Genomic DNA, 26165 nt, shown 5'->3' on the forward strand with positions numbered 1-26165 from the left:
CTCTATTAGGCAATATCTAGCCAACTTTCTTTTTTTTTTTTTTTTTTGAGGCGGAGTCTCGCCCTGTCGCCCAGGCTGGAGTGCAGTGGCGCAATCTCGGCTCACTGCAAGCTCCGCCTCCCGGGTTCACGCCATTCTCCTGCCTCAGCCTCTCCGAGTAGCTGGGACTACAGGCGCCCGCCACCACGCCCGGCTAATTTTTTTGTATTTTTAGTAGAGACGGGGTTTCACCGTGGTCTCAATCTCCTGACCTCGTGATCCGCCCACCTCGGCCTCCCAAAGTGCTGGGATTACAAGCGTGAGCCACCGCGCCTGGCAAAACTTTTCTTTTTTTAAGAGACAGGGTCTCAGAGTGCAGTAGTGCGATCATGCTCACTGCAGCCCTGAATTGTCGGGCTCAAGCTATTCTCCTGCCTCAGCCTCCCGAGTAGCTGGAACTACAGACATGCACCACCATGGTCAGCTAATTTTTAAATTTTTTGTAGGGACGGGGTCTTGGTATGTTGCCTAGGCTAGTCTCCAACTGCTGGCTCAAGCAATCCTCCCACATCGGCCTCCCAAAGCATTGGGATTATAGGCGGCGTGAGTCACCCTGCTTGGCCTGCAAACTTTTTCAGCAAAGAACCTGATAGTAAATATTTTCAGTTTACCAGGCCATATGGTTTCTGTCTTAACTACTCAACTCTGCCCTTGTTGCGGGAAAGGAGAATGGACAGACAACACATAGATGAACAGGCATGGCGAGACTGGTCTCACTCACTGTAGTTGCCAACCCCTGCACAAGAGAACGAAATAAATCCTAACCGCACTGTGATCTTTTCAAGTGTACCCAGTCTAATGTCCTAATAGCTGACACCCTGCTTCATTTTTGATTAAAGTTTCAGTTATTCAGGCCAGGCACGGTGGCTCACACCTGTAATCCCAGCACCTTGGGAGGCTGAGGTGGGTGGATCACTTGAGGTCAGGAGTTCGAGACCAGCCTGGCCAACATGGAGAAACCCCGTCTCTACTAAAAATATAAAAATTATTTGGGTTGGCCGGGCGCGGTGGCTCACGCTTGTAATCCCAGCACTTTGGGAGGCCGAGGCGGGTGGATCATGAGGTCAGAAGATCGAGACCACGGTGAAACCCCGTCTCTACTAAAAATACAAAAAATTAGCCGGGCGTGGTGGCAGGCGCCTGTAGTCCCAGCTACTCGGAGAGGCTGAGGCAGGAGAATGGCGTGAACCCGGGAGGCGGAGCTTGCAGTGAGCCGAGATTGTGCCACTGCACTCCAGCCTGGGCGACAGAGCGAGACTCCGTCTCAAAAAAAAAAAAAAAAAAAAAAAAAATTATTTGGGCGTGGTGGCACATGCCTGTACTCGGGAGGCTGAGGCAGGAGAATCACTTGAACCTGGACGCGGAGGCTGCAGTGAGCCAAGATCGTGCCACTGCACTCCAGCCTGAGCGACACAGCAAGACTTCATCTTAAAAAAAAAAAAAAAAAAAAGGCCAGGCGCGGTGGCTCACGCCTGTAATCCCAGCACTTTGGGAGGCCGAGGCGGGCGGATCACAAGGTCAGGAGATCGAGACCATCCTGGCTAACACGGTGAAACCCCGTCTCTGCTAAAAAATACAAAAAAATTAGCCGGGCGAGGTGGTGGGTGCCTGTAGTCCCAGCTACGCGGGAGGCTGAGGCAGGAGAATGGCGTGAACCCCGGGGGACGGAGCCTGCAGTGAGCCGAGATCGTGCCACTGCACTCCAGCCTGGGTGAAAGAGCGAGACTCCTTCTCAAAAAAAAAAACAAAACAAACAAAAAAAAAACCTTTCATTGTTTTTGTACTTTTTTTACAAAAATAATTCATATTCATCATAGCACATTTAGAAAACAGCATTAGGGTCAGGTGTGGTGGCTCATGCCTGTTATTCCAGCACTTTGGGAGGCCAAGGCGGGAGGATTAGATGGAGACAAGCCTGACCAACATAGCAAGACCCCTGTCTCTATTTAAAAAAAAGAGAGAAGAAGAATAGAAAACAGAGTTAATCAGTTAACAGCTATCAGGGTCTGTTAATTTTTGATTAACAAGGTTTATCAAAAATCCTTACAGCTTCACCACTAAGAGATACCACTGACAACATTTTGCTTTAATGTCTATCAATTTAGTGATGCTATTTATTTTTCTTTTCTTTTTTTCTTTCTTTCTTTTTTTTTTTTTTTTTTTGAGACAGAGTCTTGCTCTGTGGCCCAGGCTGGAGTGCAATGGTGCTATCTTGGCTCACTGCAACCTCCACTTCCCGGGTTCAAGCGATTCTCCTGCCTCAGCCTCCCAAGTAGCTGGGATTACAGGCACCGACCACCACAGCTGGCTAATTTTGTGTATTTTTAGTAGAGATGGGGTTTCACTATGTTGGCCAGGCTGGTCTTAAACTCCTGACCTCGTGATCTGCCCGCCTCAGCCTCCCAAAGTGCTGGGATTACAGGCATGAGCCACCACACCTGGCCTTTTCTTTTTCTCTCCTTTTTTTTTTTTTTTTTTTTTGAGACAAGGTCTCACTCTGTCACCCAGGCTGGAGTGCCGTGCAGTGGTGTGATCTCAGCTCATTGCAGTCTCAACCTCTCCAAGCTCAGGTGATCCTCCTGCTTCAATTTTTGTATTTTTAGTAGAGATGGGGTTTCACCATGTTTCCCAGGCTGGTCTAGAACTCCTGGGCTTAAACAATCCTCCTGCCTTGGCCTCTGAAAGTACTGGGATTGCAGGTGTGAGCTACTGTGTTTAGCTTCTATTTGCTTTTTTGTCTATCCTTTAAATAATAAAAATGGAGAGCCAGGCCGGGCGCGGTGGCTCACGCCTGTAATCCAGCACTTTGGGAGGCCGAGACGGGTGGATCACGAGGTCAGGAGATCGAGACCATCCTGGCTAACACGGTGAAACCCCGTCTCTAGTAAAAAAAAAAAAAAAAATACAAAAATTAGCCGGGTGCAGTGGCGGGCACCTGTAGTCCCAGCTACTCGGGAGGCTGAGGCAGGAGAATGGCGTGAACCCGGGAGGAGGAGCTTGCAGTGAGCCGAGATCGCATCACTGCACTCCAGCCTGCGTGAAAGAGCGAGACTCCGTCTCAGAAAAAATAAATAAATAAATAAATAAATAAATAAATAAATAAATAAATAAATAAAATAAAATAAAAATAAAAAATAAAAATGGAGAGCCAGGCTGGGCGCGGTGGCTCACGCTTGTAATCCTAGCACTTTGGGAGGCCGAGGCGGGTGGATCACAAGGTCAGGAGATCGAGACCACGGTGAAACCCCGTCTCTACTAAAAATACAAAAAATTAGCCGGGCGTGGTGGCGGGCGCCTGTAGTCCCAGCTATTCGGAGAGGCTGAGGCAGGAGAATGGCGTGAACCCGGGAGGCGGAGCTTGCAGTGAGCCGAGATCGCGCCACTGCACTCCAGCCTGGGTGAGAGAGCGAGACTCCGTCTCAAAAAAAAAAAAAAAAAAAATGGAGAGCCAGGCACAGTGGCTTGCATCTGTAATCTCAGTGATGCTTGAGACCACAAGTTTGAGACCAGCCTGGGCAACAGAGCAAGATCCCATTTCTACAAAAAAAAAAAAAAAAAAGTCATGCAGGTGTCGTGGAGCACTTGTAGTCCCAGCTACTCAGGAGGCTGAGGTGGGAGGTTCGTTTCAACCCGGAGTTCGGAGCTGCAGGGAGCTATGATTGCACCACTGTGCTCCAGAGTGAGAGACAGAGTAAGACCCTGCCTCTAGAAACAAAAATAGTAATAATTATAACAATAATGGAATCATACTAAACAGCTTTGTGACTTCAAATTTTCACTTAATATAATATGAACTTTTTTTGTGTGTTAGTAAATATTTTTCTACATCTTATTTCTGAGGTTTTTTTTTTTTTTTTTTAATTTTATGTATTTTTTTTTTTTTTGAGATGGAGTCTGGCTCTGCCACCCAGGCTGGAGTGCAGTGGCGTGATCTCAGCTCACTGCAATCTCTGCCTTCCGGTTCAAGCAATTCTCCCTGCCTCAGCCTCTTGAGTAGCTGGGACTACAGGCATCCGCCACCACGCTCGGCTAATTTTTGCATTTTTGTAGTAGAGATGGGGTTTCACCATGTTGGCCAGGCTGGCCTTGAACTCCAGCCTTGGCCTCCCAAAGTGCTGGGATTACAGGTAGCCTTGAGTAGTATTTATTTATTTTTTTATTTTTTTAGACAGAGTTTCGCTCTTGTTGCTCAGGCTGGAGTGCAATGGTGCAATCTTGGCTCACTGCAACCTCTGCCTCCTGGGTTCAAGCAATTCTCCTGCCTCAGCCTCCTGAGTAGCTGGGATTACAGGCGTCCGCCACTACGCCAGCTAATTTTTTATATTTTTTTAGTAGAGACAGGGTTTCATCATGTTGTCCAGGCTGGTCTTGTACTCCTGACCTCAGGTAATCCACCGCCTCAGCCTCCCAGAGTGTTGGGATTACAGGCGTGAGCCACCGCGCCCGGCCTAGCCTTGAGTAGTATTTTACGATGTGAATGTGCCATTATTCATTTAACCAATCCCCTTATTACTAGATTGTTTCAAATGTTTTGCTTTTATAAACTGCATTGCCACGGACACATTTGTAGAGAAAGCTTTCAACATGTTCATGATCTATTTCTTTATTTCTTTTAACTTTAAAACTTTTTCGGCCAGGCGCGGTGGCTCAAGCCTGTAATCCCAGCACTTTGGGAGGTCGAGGCGGGCAAATCACAAGGTCAGGAGATCGAGACCAGCCTGGCCAAGGTGGTGAAACCCCGTTTCAACTAAAAATACAAAAATTAGCTGGGCCTGGTGGCGGACACCTGTAATCCCAGCTACTGGGGAGGCTGAGGCAGGAGAATCGCTTGAACCCAGGAGGCCGAGGTTGCAGTAAGCCAAGATGGCACCACTGCGCTCCAGTCTGGGCGACAGAGTGAGACTCCATCTCAAAAAAAAAAAAAAAAAAAAAATAGCCGTGTGTGGTGGCTCATGCCTGCCTGTAATCCCAGCAACTCGTGAAGGCCGAGGCAGGAGATTTGCTTGAAACCCGGAGGCGGAGGTTGCCGTGAGCGGAGATTGCACCATTGCACTGGAGCCTGAGTGACAAGAGTGAAACTCTGTCTCAAACAAACAAACAAAAACAAATAAAAAGTGGTTTCATTATCAAACTTATTCAACTTTGGATTTTCAGTTGTTATTATTATTATTATTATTATTTTGAGACAGAGTCTCGCTCTGTCGCCAGACTGGAGTGCAGTGGCGCGATCTCCGCTCAATGAAACCGCCACCTCCCGGGCTGAAATGATTCTCCTGCCTCAGCTTCTCGAGTAGCTGGGACTACAGGCACGTGCCACTACCCCCGGCTAATTTTTGTATTTTTAGTAAAGATGGGGTTTCACCATATTGACCAGGCTGGTCTCCAACTCCTGACTTCAAGTGATCTGCCTGCCTCGGCCTCCCAAAGTGCTGGGATTACAGGTGTGAGCCACTGTGCCCGTCCAATTTTCAGTAATTATTAACAAACTCTGAGGGAGAACAAAAGTCATTTATTTGTCTAACAAGATTAAACACCCCCCTCCCCAATACTCAAATAATGAGCTGCTTTGTTAGGACTTAACCCCCCTGCAAAATAAAGTTGACTTTTTTTTTTTTGAGACAAAGTCTCACTCTGTCACCCAGGCTGGAGTGCAGTGGTGTGATCTCGGCTCACTGCAACCTCTGCCTTCAGGGTTCAAGTGATTCTCCTGCCTCAGCCTTCCATGTAGCTGGGATTACAGGCACGCACCACCATGCCTGGCTAATTTTTGTGTTTTTAGTAGAGATGGGGTTTCACCATGTTGGCCAGGCTAGTCTTGAACTCCTGAGCTCAAGTGATCCACCTGCCTTGGCCTCCCAAAGTGCTAGGATTACAGGTGTGATCCACTGTGCCCTGCCAAAAATGACTTCTTTTGCTCATTTCAGAATTACTAAAGGAGTGTTCTGGTTTATGAAAAGACATGAGGTCTCTGTAGAAGACTGTGGTTAATAGTGACTGGCAGTAAATGCAACTCAATCCTGAAAATTCCTCCTTCCCTCCCTCCCTTCCTTCTTTCTTCCCAAAAATACTGAATTTGCCAAAGATCCCCAAGATTTTTAGCTCCCTAGAAATACAAATTTTGGGTTAACATTGAATTGAGTTTTAACTACACCAAGTCTTAACTTACCCATTATTTACCAGCCAGTTTTCACTAGGTAATACTACACATTTGTTACACAGAGTGTGAAATAAAGGTTTTATGTATGTTTTTCTTGATTTTCACCAAAATCATAAGTCCTAAGGGCAGCGATCTGCCTTGGCACACACAATTATACCTATCAATTTACTAAGTACACAGCAGCTACTTAAAAGTTGTCACACAGTGGTCGGGCACAGTGGCTCACACTTATAATCCCAGCACTTTGGGAGGCTGAGGCGGGTGGATCACCTGAGGTCAGGAGTTCGAGACCAGCCTGACCAAGATGGCGAAACCCCATCTCTACTAAAAATACAAAAAAATGGCCAGGCGCAGTGGCTCACGCCTGTAATCCCAGCACTTTGGGAGGCTGAGGCGGGTGGATCACGAGGTCAGGAGATCGAGACCACCCTGGCTAACATAGTGAAACCCCATCTCCACTAAAAATACAAAAAATTCTCCGGGCGTGGTGGCTAGTGCCTGTAGTCCCAGCTACTCCAGAGGCCGAGGCAGGAGAATAGCGTGAGCCCAGGAGGCAGAGCTTGCAGTGAGCAGAGATCGCACCACTGCACTCCAGCCTGGGCAACAGAGCAACACTCCGTCTCAAAAAAATAAATAAATAAAATAAAATAAAATTACCTGGGCGTGGTGGTGGGTGCCTGTAATCCCATCTACTCAGGAGGCTGAGGCAGGGAGAATCACTTGAACCCAGGAGGTAGAGGTTGCAGTGAGCCGAGATCACACCATTGCATTCCAGCCTGGGCAACAAGAGTGAAACTCCATCTCAAAAATAAAATTAAATTAAAAAGTAAAAAAAACAAAAACAAAAACAAAAATTAACTGGGCGTGGTGGTGGGTGCCTGTAATCCCAGCTGCTTGGGAGGCTGAGGCAGGAGAATGGCTTGAACCCAGGAGGTGGAGGGTACAGTGAGCTGAGGTCATGCCATTGCACTCTAGCCCGTGCAACAAGAGCGAAATTCCATCTCAAAAAAAAAAAAAAAAGAAGAAAAGAGTAAGTTTACCTCTACTTGATGAGCCAAGTCTCTACTCAGTGTGTGAAAAATTAATGCTTTTTTTTCTGCCACCCCAGACTTCTGGGAAAGGAACCTGGAGCTGTGCCCAAGCATCCCAGCCTTCGCCCTCAATTGCAAACAGAGTGGAGTGTCTCTTAGCTCAGAAGTTTGTGCTACTCAAGAGTTTGCACAAACACGAAGTTGAGAAATACTGCTTCTAAAAAGGCATGTAAAAGGCAAAAGGACAAACTGGTTGTCCTCTGAAGTGAAGACATTTCTATTCTACGTTGGGCTACGATCTTGGAGGATGCAGGCAGGGAATGACTTTTGCTGGTTTTTTTTTTTTGAGACGGAGTCTTGCTCTGTCACCCAGGCTGGAGTGCAGTGGTGCAATCTCGGCTCACTGCAAGCTCCGCCTCCCGGGTTCACGCCGTTCTCCTGCCTCAGCCTCTCCGAGTAGCTGGGACTACAGGCGCCCGCCACCACGCCTGGCTAATTTTTTGTATTTTTAGTAGAGACGGGGTTTCACCGTGGTCTCCATCTCCTGACCTCGTGATCTGCCCACCTCGGCCTCCCAGAGTGCTAGGATTACAAGCGTGAGCCACCGCGCCCGGCCCCTCATGTTTAAATTTAGGGAGTGAAACCACACGTCCCCTAAGATCCTTTCCTCTTAGCTGTCTATGAGTTAATTAATGAGATTTGTTTTCCTATTAGCATACATCCAAAAAGGCACTCAAGCTAGGTTTTCCGTGTTTCCTGGAATCTTGTAATTGCCCCAAATGAAGTGGGAGTATTTGGAGGAGAAGCCCTTCCTTGCTTCCTTTATTTCCTTTTTAGAGACAAAATCTCTCCCTGTCACCCAGGCTGGAGAGCAGTGGTGCAATCCTGGCTCACTGCAACCTCCAAATCCTGGCCTCAAGTGATCCTCCCATCCCAGCCTCTGGAGTATCTGGAACAACAGGCTCACACCACCATGCCCAGCTAATTTTTAGAATTATTTTGTAGAGACAGGGTCTCACTATGTTGCTCAGGCTAGTCTCAAACTGCTGGCCTCAAGTGATCATTCTGCCTCAGCCTCCCAAAGTGCTGGGATTACAGGCGTGAGACATTGTGCCTGGCCATTCATTGCTTTCTAATAACCTTGATTACCTTCTTTTGAATATCTTCATAACTGCAATGGTTTTGTCTTTTGAGGCTAGAGTTGATTTCCATAGTCATTTTGAGCCAGGTCTTTTGAATAAAGTGAGTGGCCAGAGATGATGCCACAACTTTGGCTAAAACAGTTTCCCAGAGAGCATGCCATGAACTCTACAATGCTGTGTGCTGGTCACCGGGCCACAGTTCACTCTTTTTTTTTTTTTTTGAGACAGAATCTCTCTCTGTAGCACAGGCTGGAGTGCAGTGGTATGATCTCGCTCACTGCTACCTCCACCTTCCTGGGTCCTGGTTCAGGCTATTCTCCTGCCTCAGCGCCCTGAGTAGCTGGGAATTACAGGCATGCACCACCATGCCCAGCTAATTTTTGTATTTTTAGTAGAGACGGGGTTTCACCATGTTGGCCAGGCTGGTCTTGAACTCCTCACCTCGTGATCCACCTGCCTTGGCCTCCCAAAGTGCTGGGATTACAGATGTGAGCCACCGCGCCCGGCCCACAGTTCACTCTTCTTACCAAACTCAGACTTGCAAATGAAATTTTATTTTATTTTATTTTTTTAGATAGAGTCTTGGTCTGTCTCACAGAATGGAGTGCAGTAGTGTGATCTTGGCTCACTGCAACCTCTGCCTCCCTGGTTCAAGCGATTCTTCTACCTCAGCCTCCCATGTAGCTGGGATTATGGGCATGCGCCACCACACCTGGCTATTTTTTTGTCCCTTTTTTTTTTTTTTTGAGATGGAGTCTCACTCTGTCACACAGGTTGGAGTGCAGTGGCATGATTTCAGCTCACTGCAACCTCCACCAACTGGGTTGAAGTGATTCTCCCTGCCTCAGCCTCCCAAGTAGCTGGGATTACAGGCACCCGCCACCGTGCCCAGCTAATTTTTGTATTTTTAGTAGAGATGGGGTTTCACCATGGTGTCCAGGCTGGTCTCAAACTACTGACTTCAGGTGATCTGCCCCCCTTGGCCTCCCAAAGTGCTGGGATTACAGGCATGAACCAGCACACCCGGCCTAATTTTTGTACTTTTAGTAGATACGGGGGTTTCACCATGTTGGTCAGGCTGGTCTCGAACTCCTGACCTCAATTGATCCGTCTGCCTCAGCCTCCCAAAGTGTTGAGATAACAGGCATGAGCCACTGTGCCCAGCCTGGAATGTTTAACTGCTGACTTTGATTCCGATTTTGGTTGTACTAGACACTCCCACTACTTTTTTCTTTAAAAATTACTCGTTTGTTCGCTCCTTAAAAAAATCCTTGGCCGGGCGCAGTGGCTCACGCTTGCAATCCCAGCACTTTGGGAGGCCGAGGCGGGCGGATCACGAGGTCAGGAGATCGAGACCATGGTGAAACCCCGTCTCTACTAAAAATACAAAAAATTAGCCGGGCGTGGTGGCGGGCGCCTGTAGTCCCAGCTACTCGGAGAGGCTGAGGCAGGAGAATGGCATGAACCCGGGAGGCGGAGCTTGCAGTGAGCCGAGATCGCGCCACTGCACTCCAGCCTGGGTGACAGAGCGAGACTCCGTCTCAAAAAAAAAAAAAAAAAAAAAAAAATCCTTGGTGTTTTATGTATCAAAATACGTGAGGCCAGGTGTGGTGGCTCAAGCCTATAATCCCAGCATTTGGGGAAGCCAAGGTGGGAGGATCTCTCGAGCCCAAGAGTTCAAATCCAGTCTGGGCAACATAGTGAGACCCCTGTCTTTACAAGAACTAGAAAAGTAGCTCTTTCCCGCGCAGCGGGCGGCGGCGGAGGCGGCGGCGGCCTGTGCAGGAATGGCCAAGTTCAAGGCTCGAGATCTTCACAGGAAGAAGGAGGAGCTGCTGAAACAGCTGGACGACCTGAAGGTGGAGCTGTCCTAGCTGCGCGTCGCCAGTGACAGGCGGTGCGGCCTCCAAGGTCCCTAAGATCCGAGTCGTCCGAAAATCCATTGCCCGTGTTCTCACAGTTATTAACCAGACTCAGAAAGAAAACCTCAGGAAATTCTACAAGGGCAAGAAGTACAAGCCCCTGGACCTGACCTGCGGCCTAAGAAGACACGCGCCATGCGCCGCCGGCTCAACACGCACGAGGAGAACCTGAAGACCAAGAAGCAGCAGCGGAAGGAGCGGCTGTACCCGCTGCAGAAGTACGCGGTCAAGGCCTGAGGTGCGTGTTGTCAATAAAGCACAGGTGGCTGAGAAAAAAAAAAAGAAAAATTATCTGGGCACGATGGTGCATGCATGTAGTCCCAGCTCTTGGAAGGCTGAGGCAGGATGATCGCTTGCGCCCAAGAGGTCGAGGCTTTAGTGAGCCATGATCATGCCACTGCACCCCAGCTTGGGTGACAGAGTGAGACCCTCTCTCAAAAAAAAAAAAAAAAAGTAGATTAATAATTGCAGAAACATTTTCTGTGCTCCAGGTTACTTTAAAAATTAGGCCAAATCTCCGGGCGCAGTGGCTCACGCCTGTAATCCCAGCACTTTGGGAGGCCGAAACCGATGGATCATGAGGTCAGGAGTTTGCGACTAGCCTGGCCAGCATGGTGAAACCCCCTCTTTACTAAAAATACAAAAAAATTAGCTGGGTGTGGTGGCATGTGCCTGTAGTCCCAGCTACTCTGGAGGCTGACGCAGGAGAATTGCTTGAACCCGGGAGGCAGAGGTTGCAGTGAATAAAGATTGCAGCACTGCACTCCAGCCTGGGTGACAGGGCGAGACTCTGGCTCAAAAAAAAAAAAAAAAAAAGCCAGGCACGGTGGCACGTGCCTCTAGTCCCAGCTACTTGGGAGAATGCTAAGGCAGGAGAATCGCTTGAACCTGGGAGGCAGAAGTTGCAGTGAGCAGAGATCGTGACAGTGCACTCCAGCCTGGGCGGCAGAGTAAGACTCCGTCTCAAAAAAAAAAAAAAAAAAAAAAAAAAAAGAAAGAAAAAGGCCAGATGAGGTGGCTGATGCCTGTAATCCCAGCACTTTGGGAGGCCAAGGTGGGCAGATCACAATGTCAGGAGATCCAGACCATCCTGGCTAACACGGTGAAACCCCGTCTCTATTAAAGAATACCAAAAATTAGCGGTGTGTGGTGACGGGCGCCTGTAGTCCCAGCTACTCAGGAGGCTGAGGCAGGAGAATGGCATGAACCCAGGAGGTGGAGCTTGCAGTGAGCAGAGATCATGCCACTGCACTCCAGCCTGGGTGACACAGCGAGACTCTGTCTCAAAAAAAAAAAAAAAAATTAGGCCGAATCTTGGCTGGGCGTGGTGGCTCACGCCTGTAATCCCAGCACTTTAGGAGGCTGAGGCGGGTGGATTGCTTGAGATCGGGAGTTCGAGACCAGCCTGGCCAACATGGTGAAAGCCTGTCTCTACTAAAAATAATAAAAATTAGCCACGCATGGTGACAGGCACCTGTAATCCCAGCTACTCAGGAGGCTGAGGCATGGGAATTGCTTAAACTTCAAAGGTCAAACTCTTGACCTCATGATCCGCCCACCTCAGGCTCCCAAAGTGCTGAGATTACAGGCGTGAGACACCGTGCCTGCTCCATCAAAGCAGTTAACTAGCATTTAGAGACTAGATGGCCAGGCATGGTGGCTCAGGCCTGTAATCCCATCCATTTGGGAGGCAAAGGTGGGATTATCACTCTAGGCCAAGAGTTTGAGATCAGACTGGCTATCATAGTGAGAGCCCCATCTCTACAAAAAAAAAATAGCGGGGTATGGTGGTGCAAATCTGTAGTCCTTGCTACTTGGGAGGCTGAGGCAGAACTGCTTGAGCCTCAAGAGTCTGAGGCTATGATGGTGCCACTGCGCTCCAACCGGGATGACAGAGCAGGACCCTGCCTCAAAAATAAATAAATAATAGAAACTTCTGAGCTTTTCACCCTTTCCACAGGTCATATGTGCCTGCAAGAAACAGTGAATGTTACAGGTAGACATTTTTCATTGCAACAAAATTAAGATACCTTTCCTAACCATGTTACTGTGCAGACTGAAAAGAATAAAGAGCCAGTTTGCTGGGACTATAGCAGGAATTCAGGCATTGTGCAGATGGCTGGATTTGAAGGGTCTTTTCTTTTCTGTTTTTTCTTTTTTCTTTTCTTTTTTTTTTTTTTTTTTTTTGAGACTGGGTCTAGCTCTGTCGCCCAGGCTAGAGTTCAGTGGCGCGATCTCGGCTCACTGCCACCTCCCTCCCGGATTCAAGCAATTCTTGTGCCTCAGCATTCCGAGTAGCTGAGATTACAGGTGCGTGCCACCACATCTAGCTAATTTTTGTATTTTTAGTAGAGACGGGGTTTCACCACGTTGGCCAGATTGGTCTCGAACTCCTGACCTCATGTGATGTGATCTGCCAACCTTGGCCTCCGAAAGTGCTGGGATCACAGGTGTGAGCCACTGTGCCTGACTGATACCCCCCCTCTTAAGTCTGGATTAGAACTGCTGGCTTGCTTCTTTTTTGTTTTTTTATGAGACAAGGTCTTGCTTTGTCCTCCAGGCTGGAGTGCAGTGGTGCAATAGTTCACTGCAGCTTCAACCTCCTAAGCTCAAGAGATCATCCTGCCTCAGCCTCCCGAGTAACTAGGACCACAGGCACATGCCACCACTCCTACCTAATTTTCTGTAAAGGCAGGGTCTTACTATATTGCCTAGGCTGGTCTCGAACTTTGAACTTCTGGCCTCAAGTGATCTTCTCACTTCGGCCTCCCAAAGTGCTGGGATTACAGGCATGAGCCACTGCACCCGGCAAGAAATAAGAAGGTTTAATTTATTGGTGACAGCTGTCCATCCAGTTGGCCTTGTAGAGAGCTACTGATGTGAGTGGGCTCGGGGCCAGGTTGAGAAGCCGTGATCCTTAAGAGCTCCTCTGCACCTCCACCTTCTGGAAAAGGGCAGGGACCCCACAGTCAGACTCTCTGCCGGCTCTCGGTGGGACCTGACTCAACAACCTTCTGACTTGTTGTCATTGTGGTTCCTGGCATGTGGCACTGAGCACTATTTTTTTTTTTTTGAGTCAGGGTCTCACTCTGTTTCCCACGCTGGAGTGCAGTTGTGCAATCTCAGCTCACTGCAACCTTGACCTTCCAGGCTTAAGTCATCCTTCTGCCTCAGCCTGCCAAGTAGCTGGGATCACAGGCACTCGCCACCACATCTGGCTAATTTTTACGTTATTATGACTTTTTTTTTGTGACGGCGTCTCGCTCTGTCGCCCAGGCTGGAGTGCAGAGGCGCGATCCTGGCTCACTGCAACCTCCACCTCCCAGGTTCACACCATTCTCCTGCCTCAGCCTCCTGGGTAGCTGGGACTACAGGTGCCCCCCACCAGGCCCAGCTAATTTTTTGTGTTTTTAATAGAGATGGGGCTTCACTGTGTTAGCCAGGATGGTCTTGATCCCCTGACTTTGTGATCCGCCCACCTCGGCCTCCCAAAGAGCTGGGATTACAGGTGTGAGCCACCTCGCCCAGCCTATTATTACTTTTTAGAGATACTGGGTATCCCTATGTTGCCCAGGCTGGTCTTGAACTCCTGGGTGATCCTCCCACCTCAGTGTCCCAAAGTGCTGATGTTACAAGTGTGAGTCATCATAACCTGGACAGAGGTTTTTGAAAACCAAATTGAGATTTTATTTTAAAATTTAAACAAAATTTAAAAATGTTTAAATTAGGCCGGCACAGTGGCTCATGCCTGTAATCTAGCACTTTGGGAGGCCAAGGTGGGCAGATTACCTGAGGTCAGGAGTTCAAGACCAGCCTGGCCAACATGGTGAAACCTTGTTTCTACAAAATACAAAATGCAAAATACAAAAAATACAAAAATTAGGCTGAGCGCTGTGGCTCATGCCTGTAATCCGAGCACTTTGAGAGGCCGAGGGGGGTGGAGCATGAGGTCTGGAGATCGAGACCATCCTGACTAACATGGTGAAACCCCGTCTCTACTGAAAATACAAAAAATTAGTAGGGCGTGGTGGCAGGCACCTGTAGTCCCAGCTACTCAAGAGGCTGAGGCAGGAGAATGGCATGAACCCAGGAGGCGGAGCTTGCAGTGAGCCGAGATTGCGCCACTGCACTCCAGCCTGGGTGACAGAGCGAGACTCCATCTCAAAAAAAGAAAACAAACAAACAAAAAATTAGCTGGTCATGGTGGTGGGCGCCAGTAATGCCAGCTACTTGGAAGGATGAGGCAGGAGAATCACTTGAACCAGGGAGACGGAAGTTGCAGTGAGCTGAGATCGTGCCACTTCACTCCAAGCTGGGTGACAGGGCGGGACTTTGTCTCAATCAATCAATCAATAAAACGTTTAAATTATTTTCTTAGCTGGGTGTGGTGTTGTGCACCTGTGGTCCTGGCTACTTGGGGTCTGAGGCTGGAGTATGGCTTGAACCTGGGAGATAGAGGCTGCAGTGAGCTATGACCACACCACTGCACGCCAGCCTGGGTGACAGAGCAAGATCTTGTCTCAAAAAAAAAAAAATTTTTTTCCTCTGTATGGCAGGTATTCTAACAAGCCTTGACGGCCACCATTTTGAGATTACAGCCTGTGGCAAGGGCCTGGCAAACAGGTTCTGTGTGTATAATTGAGGTAGTTGTGGAGTAACATTTCCTCAGGCTGCATCAGCCTGTGGGTGAAAGTAAAGTTGGGTGTGGTTGCTCCTCTCCCTGGATTCCTTGATGCTTCTTTTTTTTATTTTAGATGGAGTTTCGCTCCTGTCACCCAGGCTGGAGTGCAATGGCACGATCTCAGCTCACCGCAACCTCCGCCTCTCGGGTTCAAGCGATTCTCCTGCCTCAGCCTCCCAAGTAGCTGAGACTACAGGCATGCGCCACCACGCCCAGCTAATTTTTGTATTTTTAGTAGAGACAGGGTTTCACCATCTTGGCCAGGCTGGTCTCAAACTCCTGACCTCGTGATCCACCGGCCTCGGCCTCCCAAAGTGCTGGATTACAAGCGTGAGCCACTGCGCCCGGCCTCCTTGATGATTTTAATGACCTGAGTCCTCTACCCCACTCAGCCACATTGACACTTGTGCACCAAGGTATGTGGTGTGACCCCAGTGCCCACAGGATTGCTTGTGAGAACTGCTCCTTCAGCCCCCACCTGTGGCCTCTCCTTCTCTAGGGTGAAGTCTGGTTCCTGATGTTCATGCCATGCTCCTTCTCACCAGGGTGCACAGGCATCACTGCCTCTAAAACACCTCATTGAAACCTGTTCCTGGTGGGGCCACCTCACCTGTCTAGGATGGCTTTCTCTGAAGCCAGTTCTCCCACCATAGTGGAAGTAAAGAAAATTATGAAAACTGTCCAGGTGTGATGGCTCATGCCTGTAATCCCAGCACTTTGAGAGGCCAACTGGGGTGGATCACTCAAGGTCAGGAGTTTGAGACCAGCCTCACCAACATGGCAAAAACTCATCTCTACTAAAAATACAAAAAATAGCTGGGTGTGGTGGCACGCATCTGTAATCCCAGCTACTGAGGAGGATGAGGCATGAGAATTGCTTGAACCTTGGAGGTGGAGGCTGCAGTGAGCCGAGACCACGTCACTGCACTCCAGCCAGGGTGACAGAGCAAGACTCTGTCTCAAAAAAAAAAAAAGAAAGAAAGTTATGAAAACTCTGTCTTGAATATATGGGCACCTCCTGAACAGGGAGGTGGTTGAGGGGAGCTCCTAGCAGGTGGGAGAGGATATCCTGGCAGAGCAGGAGCTGGGACCTCAGTGTATTCAGTGTCTAGACATCAATGGTGCCCTTTGTCACAAATATCCATCTGCATCCACTGACTTACGTGGGGGAACCTGGGGAAAAACCAATGACATGGTTTGGCTGTGTCCCCAACCAATTTTCATCTTGAATTTTAGCTCACATAATCCCCACGTGTTGTGGCAGGGACCCAGTAGGAGGTAATTGAATCATGGGAGCGGGTTTTTCCCATGCTGTTTTCATGATAGTGAATAAGTCTAAAAGATCCGATGGTTTTATAGAAGGGCAGTTCCTCTGCACATGCTTTCTTGCCTGCCACCATGGAAGATGTGCCTTTGGTCTTCCTTTGCCTTCCGTCACGATTGTGAGACCTCCCCAGCCATGGAGAACAGTGAGTCCATTAAACCTCTTTTTTATATAAATTACCCAGTCTCAGGCAAGTCTTTCTTTCTTTTATTTCTTTTTTTTTTTTTTTTTGAGACAATCTCTCTCTGTTGCCCAGGGTGGAGTGCAGTGGTGTGATCTTGGCTCACTGCAACCTCCATCTCCTGGGTACAAGTGATTCTCCTGCCTCAGCCTCCCAAGTAGCTGGGATTACAGGCGCCTGCCACCATGCCTGGCCAATTTTTGTATTTTTAGTAGAGATGGAGTTTCACCATGTTGGTCAGGCTGATCTTGAACTCCTGACCGCATGATCTGCCCGCCTCGGCCTCCAAAGTGCTGAGATTACAGGCGTGAGCCACCGTTCTGGACACTTTTTTTGACATAGAGTCTTGCTCTGTCACCCAAGCTGGAGTGCATTGGCATGATCTCAGTTCAGTGCAACCTCTGCCTTCCTGGTTCAAGCGATTCTCCTGCCTCCGCTTCCTGAGTAGCTGGAACTACAGGTGCCCACCACCATGCCTGGCTAATTTTTTGTATTTTTAGTAGAGATGGAGGTTCACTGTGTTAGCCTGATGGTCTCGATCTCATGACCTCGTGATCTGCCTGTCTCGGCCTCCCAAAGTGCTGGCTCATTAAACAGGCATGAGCCACCACGCCTGGCCTTTGCCATCTTTTTTTTTTTGAGACGGAGTCTCACTCTTATTGTCCAGGCTGGAGTGCAATGGTGCAATCTTGGCTCAACGCAACCTCCACCTCCCAGGTTCAAGTGATTCTCCTGCCTCAGCCTACCAAGTAGCTGAGATTACAGGCATGCGCCACCACACCTGGCTAATTTTTTATTTTTAGTAGAGAAGGGGTTTCTCCATGTTGGTCAGGCTGGTCTCAAAATCCCAACCTCAAGTGATCCACTCACCTCAACCTCCCAAAGTGCTAGGATTACGGGCATGAGCAACCGCGCCTGGCCAGGATTCTCTTAATGTAATACAGACCCTCATTTCTTCCCTGTATCATATGATCCTGGCAGATGGCCCAGCCCCAGTAGATTTTTGGAATGGAGGTATCCATGCTTTTCTCAGTCATTATTAAAATCAAGAAATAGAATCACATAGCAACACAAAACTTGGAGCTTGACCCTCATTAAAAGAAATTTACAGGTTCAGAGTCCAGTTGAAGAAATCTTTATATCTTCAGTATTTTTGTAAAGAGGTCAGGGTGGTATCATGAATAGGTTTAAGTCCCTACAATGTGTATGAACTTTTATAAATGCCTTGGATATCCAGTTTCTCAACATAGCATCTTCATCACCAACTGTACCTCAGCTGACTCTGCCCCAAGGGCCCACCCATGTGTAGACATGTTGCAGGTGTTTACTGTCCCTCTCACCATGTCCTCTCCACCTCTCACCTCTGTTTGTAACTGTCATATCTTTGGCATTTAAAAGCTGGTTGGCCACGGCCGGGTGCAGTGGCTCACACCTGTAGTCCCAGCACTTTGGGAGGCCGAGACGGGCAGAGCACGAGGTCAAGAGATTGAGACCATCCTGGCTAATATGGTGAAACCCCGTCTCTACTAAAAATACAAAAAAATTAGCCAGGTGTGGTGGCAGGTGCCTGTAGTCCCAGCTACTCGAGAGGCTGAGGTAGGAGGATGGTGTGAACCCAGGAGGTGGAGCTTGCGGTGAGCCAAGATCACACCACTGCACTCCAGGCTGGGCGACAGAGCGAGACTCAAGGGAAAAAAAAAAAAAAAAAGCTGGTTGGCCACTTCTGGCCATGCCTTATCTGGTACCTGTTAGCCAACCATGACAGTGATGCCATACCCAGGACTGTCTGCTTCTTATTCTCAGGCAGGTAGGTGCTCTCAGCACTGATGTCCCTTGCTTTCCATGTCAGCTTTTACATCTGACCTGCTAGGCAATGGAGACCATTTTCAGTCTCCATACAGCAGCAGCAGCAGCAGCAGCAGCAGCAGCAGCAGCAGCAGCAGCAGCAGCAGAGGATCCTGCAGGCTCTATACCCATCTAAGTTAAGGTAAGGTGGATACACATCCTGGAAGCTCTGTATCTACCTCCACAACAGCTGCAGAGGATGCCTGCAGGATCCCACTGAGCAGACACACTAGCTTCACCTTCTGCACCAGAAAGGAAAAATCTAATTATTTTTGCCTAACCAGGCATGGTGGTTCACACCTGTAATCCTATAGCACTTTGAGAGGCAGAGGCAAGAGGATTGCCTGAGGCCAGGAGTCCAGGACCAGCCTAGGTGACACTGCAAGATCCTGTGTCTAAAAAAAAAACAAAATTCAGGCCAGGCGCAGTGGCTCACGCCTGTAATCCCGGGACTTTGGGAGGCCAAGGCAGGTGGATCACGAGGTCAGGAGTTCAATACCAACCTGGCCAGGATGGTGAAATCCCATCTCTACTAAAAATACAAAAAAATTAGCCGGGCGTGGTGGCGGGCGCCTGCCATCCCAGCTATTCAGGAGGCTGAGGCAGAGAATTGCTTGAACCCAAGTGGCAGAAGTTTCAGTGAGCCGAGATCACGCCACTGCACTCCGGCATGGGCAAATGGAATGAGACTCAGTCTCAAAAAAAAAAAAAAAAAATTCAAAAACATAAGACAGGCAGGGTGCGGCCGGGCGCGGTGGCTCAAGCCTGTAATCCCAGCACTTTGGGAGGCCGAAGCAGGCGGATCCCGAGGTCAGGAGATCGAGACCATCCTGGCTAACACGGTGAAACCCCGCCTCTACTAAAAATACAAAAAATTAGCCGGGCGTGTTGGCGGGTGCCTGTAGTCCTAGCTACTCGGGAGGCTGAGGCAGGAGAATGGCATGAACCCAGGAGGTGGAGCTTGCGGTGAGCCGAGATCGCGCCACTGCACTCCAGCCTGGGGGACAGAGAAAAACTCCGTCTCAAAAAAAAAAAAAAAAAAGACAGGCAGGGTGGTGTGCACCTGCAGTGCCAGCTACTTGGGAGCCTGAGGTGGGAGGTTCACTTGAGCCCATGAGGTTGAGGTTGCAGTGAGCCATGATTGAACCGCTGCAGTCCAGCCTCAGTGACAGAGCAAGACCCTGTCTCTAAAATAAAAAGTAAAATAAATAAATACATTTAAAAAATAAATAAATATTTTACCTGGAAACTGAGTTCACCATGAGTTTCCTAACAAAAATATGAACTTCACTAATGAGCTGACCACATCGCTATTGGATGAAATGAGGGTGGTATTATTCACTCAGCACTCCCAGGAGTCAAGGCAGAATGTAATTGCTTCCAGACATATTCAGGGGATATTCCACCCAATTATCTAATTTTATTCTTCAAAGGCAGCTATATTTGGAAACTCCCATTGGTCCAGAGAGGCAGAACAATGAGAAGAAATCCCCTGTCCAGTTACCTGCAGGAATATTCCACCACTTCCATGGGCTAGAGGATTCCATTGAGATAGGGTTTATGACTTGATTTTGAACACCTGTCAGCATATTATCTGTATGTATGGCAATTCTGACCCTTCTATGGCAACAACACCCCTGGGACAACCTGGATTTGTGGATTGAGATCCAAAGGTAGAATTTCCAGACAGTACAACCAAGGTATCAAGTGATGTTTCCAGAGTGGAAGGCTCTCACTGTGTCCCAGGATTTCTGGGGTTTATAAGCAGTACTGGCCATTTGTGACCCTGTTTTTTACCTAATCATTCTGTCTTTTTAGGACATGGGTTTACCCGATCCCTGGCCAAGGATCCAGCATTCCAATAGCTGAAAACCCTGTATATCTTTTCTCCTATCCGGCCTTACCCAAGACACACTTGAACCCCTCAGGAAGGCTGTACAGAGGGCCATGAGCAGGGGCAGCCTCTCCCTCGTTTCTGCAGCTCCATGATGAGAGGTTGGCTGAGGCCAGCAGTCTTTGTAGGTGTGACAGTTGCAATATAATCAATAGTTTCAAGGTCTAGAGGCACCATTTGAAAGAACCCCTTTAGGGATGTCTATCTACAGCAGCCTGGAGCAGCCAAGGTGAACCTGAGATTTCGACCCACACAATAAGGGGGGGCCATTCTTTTTCAAATATTTTGGCTTCAGCAGACACTTAATTACATATGCAAATATTGAGAGATTAACAGAAATTCCAGCTCTTATGCCTGACTGAGAAGAGCCACTGCAAGTTGCTCACTGCAAGTGCAGCAGAGGCCAGCTGAATCCCAGAGCTTCCCAAAGTGGACACCAGCGGGGACTATTCCTGATGTCCCACCCAAGAGAGGAAGATGAACTCAGGCGCTGCTGCTCTGCCCAAATGCCATCCCGTGTGCATTCACATGTCACCCATTCAAAATAAACAACATGGAATTCTTGGAACCTTATATCTGACATGTAAGACCAGCCTACACATTGGGCTGGGTGCAGGGGCTCACACCTGTAATCCTAGCACTTTGGAAGGCTGAGGTCGGCAGATTGCTTGAGCACAGGAGTTCCAGACCAGCCTGAGCAACATGGTGACATCCTGTCTCTTCAAGAAATATTAAAAAAAAAAATTAGGCCAGACACAGTGGCTCATGCTTGTAATCCCAGCACTTTGGGAGGCTGAGGCGGGTGGACCACCTGAGGTCGAGAGTTCAAGACCAGCCTGACCAACATGGAGAAACCCTGTCTGTACTAAAAATGCAAAATTAGCCAGTGGTAGTGGCGAATGCCTGTATTCCCAGCTACTAAGGAGGCTGAGGCAGGAGAATTGCTTGAACCTGGGAGATGGAGGTTGCGGTGAGCTGAGATCACGCCATTGCATTCCAGCCTAGGCAATAAGAATGAAATTCCGCCTCAAAAAAAAAAAAAAATTGGCCGGGCGCAGTGGCTCACGCTTGTAATCCCAGCACTTTGGGAGGCCGAGGCGGGCGGATCACGAGGTCAGGAGATCGAGACCATGGTGAAACCCCGTCTCTACTAAAAATACAAAAAAAAAAATTAGCTGGGCGTGGTGGCGGGCGCCTGTAGTCCCAGCTACTTGGAGAGGCTGAGGCAGGAGAATGGTGTGAACCCGGGAGGCGGAGCTTGCAGTGAGCCGAGATCGCGCCACTGCACTCCAGCCTGGGCGACAGAAGCGAGACGCTGTCTCAAAAAAAAAAAAAAAAATTGGCTGGGTGTGGTGGTACATGCCTATAGTCCCAGCTACTCAGAAGGCTGAGGTGGAAGGATTGCCTGTGCCCAAGAAGTTGAGGCTGCAGTGAGTTGTAATCAGGCCACTGCACTCCAGCCTGGGCAACAGAGTGAGACCCGGTCTCAAAAAAAAAAAAAAGTCTACACCGTCATTGTCTCCTTGGGTCATCTGGCCTGTTGTGTATTTAGGGTCATTTGTATTAGGAGAAAGAAATCACAGAGTAATTTGAATAATTTATACCTTTAATTAGAGAAGTGAGAAATCAGCAAATAAAGATAACTGTAAAGAAATAGGCAAGTCAATAAAGGGGCTGGAACAAAGTGGCGACATTTTGGGCTAGCCATTGTGGGAGAAACAGAGACAAAATTGCGTGAGGACAGACAATAATTTCCAAGCAGCACTGAGGACCTGGATGAAGTGAGAAAATCAGCTCTGATGAGTTGTAGTAACTCAGATCAGATCAGCTTTTCATTTGTCTCACAAGGCCCAGCGATCAGCATGGGAGAGCGAGAAAGCCAGATAGCTGGGGGGTCCTGGCAAGATGATGAGTAGAGGCAGTGTGCGAGCAGTGAGCATCAAAGGACGGGGCTAACCTGTGGGAGTGTGGTTGGAATGATGGGACCTGGGTGAAGTAAAGAAGAAATAAGACGGGCCAGTTTCTGGACTCTGCAGCTTGGAAAGGTGTACAGGTCCAAAGCCTGATAGGGTCTGAAAGCAAGCTTATGACACAAGGGTGTTGAGAAAGTAAGATGATGGTCATCAGATGGGGATTCCATAAGACTAGATTTTGGATGGGATCGACTCTACCTAACTCTATGAGAGGAGGTGGCAGTTAGAAGCCAGAAGGTGAGAATATCAAATGGGCCGTTGTTAGCTGGGCATGATGGTGCGTACCTGTAATCCCAGCTCCTTGGAGGCTGAGGCAGGAGAATCGCTTGAACCTGGGGGTGGAGGTTGCAGTGAGCCGAGATCGCGCCACTGCACTCTAGCCTGGGCAACAGAGTGATACTTTGTCTCAAAACAAAACAAACAAAAAAATCAAATGGGTCATTGTCATGGATGTCCAGCATGGAGACCCACTATGTGCCAAGTGTCCACACACTGTTGGATTTAGGGAACAACTTAGATGTCAGTGGGTGACTGAAATGAGGAAAGGCATGGCTGGAATATGGCAGCCACTGTTGGCTGGAAATGGCCAAGGAGTAATTGTGAACTTTATAGTGAACTTGAGTCCAAGCTGCTATTTAACTGTTCAATAAATGAACAAGCATCACTAGCTGAAACAGAATGTAAAGAAAAATAAGAGGCAGAAATGAGACTTTGATTTCAGGACTATTTCTAATTTAGGCTCCAAAGCTTAAGAGAAGTACGGAAGACTTGATTTTTAGAAAAACTTAAAAATTATTAAATAGATAAGATCATATTCGGAGCTAAATTTAACCAGAATCTAACATTGTTTCCCAGATGAAGAGTTTGACAAGCCGAATAACTAGTCCAGCTGAGTCCCTAGGCTACTGGGTAGCAGAGTGGGGACATGTCTGTGTGCTGAGCCTTGGTGTGTCCCTGTCTTGAAGCCCAGGGCCCGGCTCTGCACTGCCAGGTTACCCAGATCCAGTTACAGAAAAAAAGCCAAAACAACTTGCGGAAAATACATCTGCAGAAAAGATAAATAATAGTATTCCAATACATGAACAGACTTGTGACATCTCTTCTCTGGGGACAGAACAAGAGGATACAGGTTTATATCCTGGCAAGAGGAATTGTGCTGAGACCAGTTCGGTTGGGGAGACCCTAACCCAGCGGCGGTAGAGGAATTAAAGACACACACACAGAGAAATATAGAGGTGTGAAGTGGGAAATCAGGGGTCTCACAGCCTTCAGAGCTGAGAGCCCTGGGCAGAGATTTACCCACGTTATTTATTAACAGCAAGCCAGTCATTAACATTGTTTCTATAAGATATTAAATTAACCAAAAGTATCCCTTATGGGAAACGAAGGGATGGGCCGAATTAAAGGAATAGGTCGGGCTGGTTAACTGCAGCACGAGCATGTCCTTAAAGGCACAGAGTGCTCATGCTATTGTTTGTGGCTTAAGAATGCCTTTAAGCGGTTTTCCGGTTTTCTGCCCTGGGCAGGCCAGGTGTTCCTTGCCCTCATTCTAGTAAACCGCAATCTTCCAGCCACGGCATTATGGCCATCATGAACATGTCACAGTGCTGCAGATATTTTGTTTATGGCCAGTTTGGGGGCCAGTTTATGGCCAGATTTTGGGGGGCCTGTTCCCATCAGATACTACATTAAATACAAGGAAACTTGGCCGGGCGCGGTGGCTCATGCCTGCAATCCCAGCACTTTGGGAGGCCGAGGTGGGCGGATCACGAGGTCAGGAGTTCGAGACCAGCCTGGCAAATATGGAGAAACCTCATCTCTACTATAAATACAAAAGAAATTAGCTGGGCGTGGTGGCACGTGCCTGTAGTCCCAGCTACTCAGGAGGCTGAGGTAGGAGAATCGCTTGAACCCGGGAGATGGAGGTTGCAGTGAGCCGAGATCGCATCACTGCACTCTAGCCAGGGCAACATAGTGAGATGCTGTCTCAAAAAAAAAAAAAAAATAGTGATATCTCATTGTGGTTTTGATTTGCATTTCCCTGATGATTAGTGATGTTGAACACTTTTTCACATGATTATTGGCTGTTGGTATGTCTTTGGAGAATTGTCTATTGAAGTCCTTTTCCCATTTGTTAACCAGATTATCTTGGTTTTTTTGTTATTGAGTGGTAAGAGTTCCTTTATATTCTGGATATTAACCCCTTATTAGATAGTGGTTTGCAGATATGTTCTCCCATTCTGTATATTGTTCCTTTTTACTCTGTCATTTGGTTCCTATGTTGTGCAGATATTTTAAAATTTGATGTAATGTATTTGTCTGATTTTGCTTTTGTTGCCTGTGCTTTTGGTGTCATATCCTAGAAGTCATTGCAAAATCCAGTGTCGGGAAGATTTTCCCCTAAGGTTTCTTCCAGGAGTTTTCTAGTTTCAAGCCTATACATTTAGGTCTTTAATCCAATGTTAGCCCTTTCTTAATGGATTCTTTGTATTTTGGGCAGGGAATAAGTCTTTAATATAATTGTCAGGAATTTACTATATTTAACTTTTTTTCCTTCTTCCTTCCTCCCCTCTTTCCCTCCCTCCTTCCCTTCTTCGTTCATTCCCTCCTTCCCTCTCTTACGGCTTGAAGATGATGGAACCACTCACGTTTTGTTCATAATTGGTAAGATTTTAGTTAGTAGGATGATAATTCGTTTTCAACAGCACTTTCTTGTTTGTTCATTGGTTAGCAGGAAGAAGATGAGCCTTAAGTCTGAACGCCGAGGAATTCATGCGGATCCTGTGCAAGAAAGGATGTGGTTACTACGGCAACCCTGCCTGGCAGGGTTTCTGCTCCAAGTGCTGGAGGGAAGAGTAGCACAAAGCCAGGCAGAAGCAGATTCAGGAGGACTGGGAGCTGGCGGAGCAGTAAAAGGACTTAACTAGGGGCGGTTGATCAGCGATGTGACTGGGTGCATAGTTCTGTCACCGTGCAAATACATTTTTTCTCTTCTGCATTCAGCTATCAGCAAGTCAGTTTAATATTAAGGAAAAGGATGTTTTCCCCTCTTCTTCTCAGTCAACTTTTAATGAACAGCTTTCGGTAGTTTCTTCATTTTGTGTTTGTCTTAACTTCTGGTTATTTTCTTTGGATTGTGTTAGTCTTAGTTCTCAAATTTAGACAAACTCCTTGGAGTGGAAGAATGGAGACAGGCATATTTCATGGTGAAGATTAAATGAGCTAATAAATATGATGTACCCAGCGCAGGACTTGCAAATGGCACTCATCAAGCATTATTTCTCTCGTTCTTTTACTATATTCAGTATGGCATGTAGCCCAGTGATAAAACACAGTAGTAGAAATCTGTTGACTTGTATACATAGTCCTTGCATTATAGAAATTTATTCCTTAAAAATTAGGTTAGTCAAAGGCAGTTTGTATTATCTGGAAATACAGTGATGTTAAAAATTAAATGATGGGTCGGGCGCAGTGGTTCACGCCTGTAATCCTAGCACTTTGAGAGGCTGAGGCGGGTGGATTACCTGAGGTCAGGAGTTCGAGACCAGCCTGACAAACATGGTGAAACCCAGTCTCTACTAAAAATATTTAAAAAGTTAGCTGGATGTGGTGGTACGCACTTGTAATCCCAGTTACTTGGGAGGCTGAGGCAGGAGAATTCCTTGAATGCAGGTATCAGAGATTACAGTGAGCCGAGATCGTGCTACTGCAGTCCAGCCTGGGCGACAAGGTGAGACTCTGGTCTCAAAAAAAAAAAAAAAAAACACAAAACAAAATTAAATGATGGGATGGCTAGTGAGCATAGGAACTAATAAAATGCCATAAATAATGTTAATTCTTTGCCAGAGCATTCTAGAAATTCTAAAACTGCTTCAACAGAAGAAAGTCAAATGGAATTCTGCTAACTCTTGCTAGTTTTTTTTTTTTTTCCATCCAGTCAGCCAATATTTGTTGAGTGACTCCTTTGCTGGCATCT

General features: G+C 47.7%; 1 pseudogene; it reads left to right on the forward strand.

The window, feature by feature from the left end:
- Positions 1 to 10156: 10156 nt before the first annotated feature.
- LOC116809559 (large ribosomal subunit protein uL29-like) lies at positions 10157 to 10528 on the forward strand (annotated as a pseudogene).
- Positions 10529 to 26165: the final 15637 nt, after the last annotated feature.

This window comes from Hylobates moloch, unplaced genomic scaffold (genome assembly GCF_009828535.3).
Source record: "Hylobates moloch isolate HMO894 unplaced genomic scaffold, HMol_V3 SCAFFOLD_1, whole genome shotgun sequence".
In the NCBI taxonomy this organism is placed as follows: Eukaryota; Metazoa; Chordata; class Mammalia; order Primates; family Hylobatidae; genus Hylobates; species Hylobates moloch.